Source organism: Magnolia sinica, chromosome 16 (genome assembly GCF_029962835.1).
Source record: "Magnolia sinica isolate HGM2019 chromosome 16, MsV1, whole genome shotgun sequence".
Classification (NCBI taxonomy): Eukaryota; Viridiplantae; Streptophyta; class Magnoliopsida; order Magnoliales; family Magnoliaceae; genus Magnolia; species Magnolia sinica.
The window spans coordinates 19,100,215-19,109,642 of NC_080588.1; positions in this window are offsets into that span (position 1 = coordinate 19,100,215).

The following is a 9,428-nucleotide window of genomic DNA, read 5'->3' on the forward strand; positions in this document are numbered from 1 at the left end:
AATTGAAATTAATTATCATATGTTTACCAAGTAGTTTGATCCCCCAATGATCTTGGATTGTACTAGCACTTAGTTGGGAAACCGATACATCTCTCTATCACCCCTTTCGTTATTTGCCTACACCATCCATCAGAGTATGCAAGTTCTGCATTCCCACCATCTTAAGGCTCTCTTCCTCATTCTCCATTAAATTATGTCAGCCCTGGCAAGGGTCTCCTTTATGTTTACCAAGCTGTTAATCATCATATTTTCATGTCTACTGTAACAATGATTTTGGGTTGGCTCTGCAGATGATCATCATTTGACTGTAAGGTTTTATAACTTTGTCGGTGGCAATCTTGTTTTGTAGGAAGTAAGAAACAAACAATTGTTGCCTGGTCCTCTTTTGAGGCCAAGTATTAGTCTATGGGAAATGGGACCAATGAAATTCTCTAGCTGCACTCATCTCTTATTGATCTTGGTATTGTGAGCTCCTCTCCTGCCTATACCCTTTTTATGTGATGACTAAGCCATCATCTCCCTGTTTTCATAATCAGATAAAATACATCGAAGCTTATTGTCACTTTGTTCATGAGAAGCAATTGTCATGTGTTATTTTGACTCCTCATTTATCTTCCAAGGACTCTTTAGACTATTTATTTCTTGCTTATATAATATTATGTTTAAGTTGGAGATGATTGATATCTATACTCAATCTTAAGGGGAGTGTTAGCAATGGTATATTGCATATTTAGTTTAGTCTCTTAGATTAGCATAAATTTTTTATAGTCCTAAATATAGGAGAGGGAGAGGGGAAACCCAAAACCCTAATTTACCAAAATTCCATGGCTGATTAGACCTTTGCTAGAAAAAGAAGCATTAACTCCATTTTTAAACAATGACTTGTTTATTTTTCTAACCATTGATCAAATTGTATGTATCATCATATCAAAGTGACATTTTGGAAGAATTGCCAATCAAAAGAGGCCCCACATGATGAATGACCCATATCAATGATCTTCTCTCTTCTAGAAATAATAAATATGGCCGATCTATTCTCCTAGCTATTGATTGGGTAGTTAGAATATTGGGAGCGGATTAGGTGAGACCACTGATGCACCGAGGTGAGTGGGACCCCTGATTTTGGGGCTGACAGTGATGTATGTTCCTTAAATCCACACAGCTCAACCATTTTGAAAGCCCATTTTAGGCTATGATCCCAAAAATGAAGCAGATCCAAATCTAATGTGAATCATACCACAGGAAACAATACTGATTTAATCCTCACCATTAAAAACCTCATGGGGGCCACCAGAATGTTTATTTGTCATCCAACCTATTGATAAGGTCACAAAGATCTGGATGAAGAGATCACAAAAATATCAACTTGATCCAAAGTTTTTGTTGCCCACAGGAAATTTTTAATGGTTGATTACCACTATTTCTTTTATTATGGTCCACCTGAGATTTGGATCTGCTTCATTTTTTTGGATCATGCCCTAAAATGAACTTTCAATACGGATAGGACCGTGTGGATGTAGTCACATACATCATAGTGGGCCCCACAATCAGGGGTCCCACCCACCTTGGTGGATCCAGGGTCTCACCTAATCCACTCCCAGAATATTGGCATCAAAGTGACTTTTAAAAAATATTAACGGATGTGTAATCATTGTGGAGATCGATCCATTTTCTTAGACATTAATTGGATGATTAGTATCATATCAACAACATGATTTTTAAGAGGGGTCAAAATTGAAGGTGAGCCACGTAACGGACAATTTTATATCATTGTTCGATGATCTTAACCATCCAATGGATAGGAAATATTGGTTCATATTCTTAAGGAGGTCCGATGAGTGATTTCAATGTGCTGCCCACTTTTGATTTTTGTCTACCTCTACAAAATCACATTGATCGAATAATCCTAGCTATCTGATTCGGAAAATGAATGGTTCTTATTTTTATACTACAAGTGATCCAATCATTCGAACCATCCATCAGGTGGAGCCATTGTCGATACCTTCCCGAGTTCACTTTGATGGGATGATCCTATCCATATGATCAATAGCCAGAAAATGCATGGTCAATATTTTTATATTAGGAAAGTTCCAATCAATTTTATAGGCGGTCTAACAAGTATTGTCCACTTTTGATTGTTGACCCCTTTGCAAAATTATTTTGATCTGATGATCCTAACCATCCGATCAATATTTAGGGAAGTGGACAGTTCATATTCATTATTGTAGAGGTTACTCATTGCGCTGGACTATCATCATTTGGGTCGACCATAGATTGTCAAGCTTTCTCAGAAGCCACTTTGATCCAATCATCCAAACCATTCAATTAATTGTTATGAAAATAGATAGTCAATATTTATTATACTTGAAAATAGATGGTCCATATTAATTATACTTCAAAAGGTTGATTTAGTGATCTAGAGTCCCATATGCGAGTTTATACCCAAAGATCAACAGTACATTCATACGTGGTTGTCACCCACCTGATGAGTGGGCTAACTTTATTTTGGCAGGGCATCCTCGCATGCCTACTGTTGTCCTTTTCTTCGATTTCGATTTGGGTAACGTGATTTGTGCGGGCATGCAGATTTGACTATGTGGCTCAATTCAAACCGAACAATTATGACCCTAAGTGCCAAGATAGGGCCCAAGATAGGCAGATATGTTGGAAATTGACCGTATATGATTGAGATTTGGCCACTTATTCCATTATCCGCACAATATTGATTAAGATGATTATGCGATTATCAAACAGTGGGTTCGTATTACGAAAATGGGTTACACCTCTACCTTTCGTAGAAAATGACTCTTTAAATATAGATAAAACAAAAATGAAATTTCTACAGTCGATCGCGAATAACAATTGCAGAGCACCTTTCTAAATAGAGAACTTTGCTTGATACTAGAATTAAATCCAACGTATGGGCATAGACTCGAATTACAGCTAAAGTTAATAGCTTCTTAGTTACTGTTACAAATTACACTAAGGAATGTAAATTACTGATAATGATGATTAGACTAAGGAATGAAAATGACTAATAATGTTAAGGAGCATAAGAAAATTGAAAGATAGATTTGATTTAGTTTTATTGGTATGAGACGTCTTCTTCTGTTGATTTCTTTTGCTATTTATAGACTTAAACTGACCATTTGGATGCTTCCCACGTTTTGACGATTGCTATAATCATTTCATCATTACTGAACTTTTGGAGCCCTCTTATACCTGACATCTATCCAATAATTACTCCAAACTTTCTTATCAACTTGACCACACTCTGCTCAGCCACCCTTACTTTGTGAATGATGTGGCATCGCTCGATAAATGCCAATTGCATTATCACAAAATCTCCTTCATATATCTTTGTAGATCTCAAATTCATCACGCAACTCTCGTAAAATTACATGTGTTCCTCTTTGATTGACTCTCATAGAAACAGATAGAAATAGAGTACAACATTGCCCCCCCAAAGCCGCTTAACCTTTGGTAAAAGGTGAAAGCTACGTGTGACCCCTCATAAATATGACCATTCTTTAGGTAACGTGGTGACACTTCATTTACTATGTATGACCGATACAATTTCGAATGATGATCATATTTTCCTTTTTTGAATAAAAAGTTATTCCCATGGCAACACATGTATAAGGGTCATACTATACAATATCATAATTACACTCTAATTAATGCACCTGATTTTAGTCGATATAAACCCAATTTTTTCAAGCTTTCTTCCCTATTTCTTTGTTTTCGAACCCTAAATCTCTTATTTCAGCAATGGTTGCATCCTCATCCTGTCTCTCCAAACTTCCAGTAAGATGATCTAATACATACATTAGGTCTTTCTGAAAAAATTCGCTAACGAGATCATCTTCAAATCGCCGCTTGATGATTATTACTGCCTTGGCCTAGCCATCTTTATCAAAATCAAGGTTGATAAGGTCCGCCCAATGGACCGTTTCTCTCCAAACTGCTCTAGCGAGAACTTGCTAATTCAATCTCAATCAATTGTCAATCCTTCCAATGCCCTGAAGACTTCACGATCCTAGATGAAACCCTTACTAGGAGACACAAGTTGTTCGAACGTATCGTTGCACAATATGAGACTTTTTAAAAAGAGATCGGCATCTATGAATGCATCAAATTGTCATTGTACGATTACGCACTAGATCCCTCTCTTCACTACAACATCAACATTTTAGAATTCATCCACAAATACTTTCTTTTTGGGATGCAGCCCCATGAGTCCAACAATTTTGGATGTCTGTGCTCTTACCCAACTTCTTCCTTCTTGCAAACCGATTTTTCCAAGCTTCACTCATGATGAAAAGAGACACTTTAGCAACAAAGCTCGATAAGGCCTATTCCCATTTCATACTTGCTTACTGTAAACATGAAGGCTTGATCGAGTATGAAGAATACATAGTCTTCTTACTACTATGGATCTGTCGCCACCTATTTTATGTGAATGCTCTCCAAATCACCAACGAATACATTTAGCTGGCCGAGGTACTTTCACATGGTAGAAAACTAGCGCATGCACCCTTTGTGCTTGGCCACCTGTACAGAGGCATGTACGAGCAAACCACTAAAGGTCAATTTCATAGCGGATGACCGTTATGGCTTCTCCAAATGTTGTTGTATGAATATTTTCATTCTTTCCTTATACATTCTCCTCCTCCCTCTGATATCATCTATACCTCTTATGGTCACCACAACATTCATTTTCCCTAAGAAGTCTATATGTTTTCTATATACATGGACTATCTTTTCTTTTCTCCTTATAAGGGCAAGTGTAAACGCACTTTTACCCTTTTTTATTTGAAAGAGTTTGGTTCAGCCTAGTTTACAGGCAATTTTGAAGAAAATGACGAACAATTGACCTCACTAATGCATTAAGCTTGGAAAAGTTACTTCATCTATAGGAACCTCCCTTATGGCAGCACAGTAGAGACTGGCAAGAACGCCAAGGCTAGAATTGAAAAATATTATCCGAATTTACTTGCCTAACTATTTGACCTCATCCAATGTCTTCCATGTCCCTGTACCCAAAAGACTTGCAATCAACTTCATTACTCTCGGCTAATCGTCGATAAGGTTGAACTTTACTGTTCTCTTCATTCCACTTTTCAGTCAGCCAATATGTCTTTTGAGCTTCCCGAATTTTTGAACTGTCCTCAGATTATGGACACCTTTTCTAAATGGTGGAGGAACCATTACGAACGATTGGTCACCACATCTACTGGGCATATTACTGCTCACATCAATTCCTCGATGGACTTGCAAGGAAAGAAGAAAACGACACCTCAATCGGTCGCAACTTCCGGCCGAAGGACAACCAGGTCTAGGGATACATTGGCCAAAACTACAACAACAACAACAGCTAAAGTAGTCAAGACCGCTCCTAAACTGAAATGTTAAAATGTTGTGGTGAATGGGGCTATTCTTCAAAAGACTCCAGTCCAATCTCCTTCATCTGCTCCCATGAGGATTGCTAATTTGGGACCTCCTCTTAGTCCAGCTTCCGAAGCTCCTACTTTGGTCATTATTTGAGTTGATCCAACTACACAACTGACGTCAACAAGTCAGCCATCACTAGCCATGATGTGCGAGGACTGACATTACAAAAATCCGGTACTTCTTCGGCTGACGTTGTATCTTCGTTTAAAAAATATTTCAAAACTAAGTACTAACCAGGGCTCTCCATTGAAGAATATGCCATAAAAATTAAGGATGGCCTTAATGTCATAAAGACACTTATTATAATCGGTGTTGGACTATATGGTGGCAACATAGGGAGAGATTGAACAATCTGACTCTTCCTTTCGTTGACAAATATCTCACCCCCTAGAAATTCAATCTGCCACCATTCTCAACTTATGCTCGACTGATAGTAATAATCATTAAAAATCCTCAATTAGTAAACAACCGATTCACTACCATCACTGTCTATTTCAACTTAGGTGGATGTTACTTTCATACCTACCTTTCCACATTTTCCTTCTTTTTTTACCATTTTCTTTCTAACTTTGCTCTTTACTCGTAGTGACTTGGGAGTTGTCGGCCGCGGAAAGGTAAGTTGTTTCTAAACCAACACTTCAACAAATCGAACAAGCTGTCGAGGCCGCCAAAGCAATAGAGCCACAAGCTACTAATTTTGAAGGAACATTGAGCAACAAACCTCTTCATCTTCCTCAAATCTAAGAAACAACAGCCAACAAGACAGAACTCGTGCATACGGTCGATTAACCTCAAACACCCACGATTGTCATTGACCAAGGGGACGGAGAAAACAAGGCTGAAGTGAACATCCGTCCTTTATCGGCCGCTCCTCAAAGCTCACGATCCACTCCAGCATCCACTTGCCAACCATCTCCAGTCTTAGGATCTTCTCATGATGAAGAAGAACCACTTCAGTCGTGTATAGCACGCGAAGTTATCGTCTCTGACACAATAATGGTAGGAGTTCAAGCGATTGACATTTCTGTTTCTCATTCAAAACTGGTACCTTATCCAAATATTTGAAGACATTCTTCCAATTGAAGACATCCTCTCTTCCTTCTAACAAGCTCTTAATAGTGATGTTTTTATGATCGAGTTCCACATGCCTTATACTGAGCTACAACAACTCAAAGAGGAAATCCAGACACTTGTACATTTGAGGATACAAGAGGTTACATCAATCGAGTTGATTAAGAAGCTTACCGAACTCATCGATCACTTCCAAGTTTTCTCTTGCTCAGACGATAGCCTTGCTGTCAAACTACCAGCACTTAAAGAATTTCTAGATGTGATAAAAGAGTATCACGAGCTCCATACCATGATTGAACATTTTGAATTTGAGACAGCGAATGTAACTTCTCAAGTGGCTACGACCAATGATGCTGCAACAAAGCTCTTGGCAAAATATAATGAGTTGAAGAAATCTAATGCCAAGTTGGAGGGTATGAGCATGCAGATTCTCACTCTGGAAGCATAACTGGAGGTGTGGAAGAGGTGTTTCAAAGAGAAGAAAGCAAAGCGTGATTAAAGGAAGATGGCGATTAAGGACCTAGCCGAATTTGCCAAAGCACAAACAAAAGTGATCGACAAGGTTAGACGAATGGTTTTGAGGCATAAAGCTGTGTTGACCCGGAAGAAAGATAGACATGAGAAAGTGAAGGATGCGATTGCTCCACTTTCTTCTTTTAAATTCTAACTTTCCTCCTATACATTCAACAGTTAATGAAATTGGTCTCTGAGCCTCCTTTCTTTTGTTTCCTCGACCACTTTTTACTTAGCATTCTCTTTTACTTTTACCATCCATAACTGACTTGATGGTGTGGCATGCGAAAAATGAGCAGTCGTGCGTTACTTTAGCCGAAGTAACTGCCATGACTGCCACACGTTCTGACTTTCCAGGAATACAAGGCGTCACTGCATGTCATAACTGCTTTTAATGCATCGAACGTGGGGAGGGTGTAATCCCCTATAGAAACAACACATGACCCCATATTGCAACTTACTGAACACCCACATACTTCCCAAGAATATCCTATCTTTGATTTGCGAATGTGACTTCCAGCCAACCCTCTTCTTCTTTCCTTAGTTAGGCTAAGGCCTACCTTAAAGAGAATCTCTATCCGGGCCTTATTGATTATGGCCAGTGTTTCCTTTTATTTGACACTACTCTTTTCATTAGGGATGCCTCTGACGTTACCGATACTAACGCACCTCTTGAAGAAATTCTACAGGTACTGAGGATATCACACCCCAAACTCGAAAACTGGGCTCACAAAATTTTCGATTGCCGAATCCGGCGCCGACAGCCTCCATAGTACCCCATTCTCGGCTCCCGGCACCCATATACCAAGTTTCGATCCTGGGATCCTACAAGGAGCATTTTTAACATGAATTGGATTCGTACTAAGCATAACCATAAACATAACCCACGAACAACAACCAAGACACCATCACAAAATCCACTATGATAAAAAAACTTTAAGGTATAATGTGCATAAAAGAAAATACAATGATAATAGTAATGAAAATTCCTGAAGCTCGACTGTACGCTCCTGCTCCTACTAAGCTACACCTGCGTCCTAGCGTCACCTGCATGCATCAATCATGCATAAGCTTATAGAAAGCTTAAAGGGTGGTGAGAGTGTGTACGCAATATAAGCGTGCTCAGAATACAATATCAGAGTAATGCGGAATATGCTAATGAATCCATGAATACTATCAGCCGTACCAAGACTATGCGATGTAAGGCATGAATGCTATCGGCCATATCAAGGTCATGCAATGCAAGGCGTGAATGCTATCGGCCACACCAAGGCCATGCGATGTGAGATGCAACTCAAGCATGTCAATCCTCATCCGAATCCACATATCAATGCAGCTCATTACTAGAGCATCAAATATCAGTAAAGATCTCACTCTGGATAATCGCTGGGGTTTAGTACACTCCAAATGGCACTGCCCCTTCCTCAGCCGTGCAGTCCAAGTGAGCGTAAGAAACCTCACTATCCGCCTGACCAATAGCCTGCCAATACCATCTGGCACGTCGATAGCGGGCCCATTTACGAGCTGGTTATACTCAGCCTAGCAATTGCCCCCTACCCTCGGGTGAGTAAGGCCACACCTCCTTCCAACCGACCACGACACAGTGGGAGACGCGGCCTCCTAGTATTCAGCTCTCGTGCGCTCATGTATCCACTCAGTCTCGACGTTGGAGTCATCCTCTGGTACCATCAGGTTTACGAATTTTCACCCATGGACATTTATGGCGCCCCGATGCTACTAACAGTATTTTCGGTATCAAATCCTTTCATCCACGATATGCTTGTGAGGCTATGGCCCTGATGTCACTAGGGCATATAGGGATCATGTAACACCCCGTACTTTCTAGTACTCGGGTGTTACCGTATATCCAAATTTAAAAATAAATGCAAGTCTAGCCTAAGCAAATGGCCACGTGCATTTCAGTCTAAATCCAACCATTGAAAGCAATCCCTACCCACATATTAAACTATCCATTTGAATGATTCTCAAAATGGTCCATCAAAACCTCAAGGGCACCTAATCTGATGCTTCAATCATTCAAATAGACCAATCAAACCATCCATCATGCCCATAACGTCCCATAGAGTGATCCGCCACTTGATCGACCATCTAAGTGGTAAATCAAGCGTCAAATCCCCTTTTGCCTAGCTCATAGGACTACCAGGACCGATTAGTAGTTTTAAATCAATCCACTCGTTGGATTATAGAGCGAACACCGCAGAAGATACGTGTTTGTTTAAAATAGCCTAATTGAATGGTTTGATTAGACAATTGTGAACTGAGCGACTTAAGAATCATGTGGGGTCGTTCAGATTAACACCTGAACTAGTTTAAGACCTTTTGGATAAGGGTGGACCCACAAATTATAGAGGAATGAAAGAAATGACACA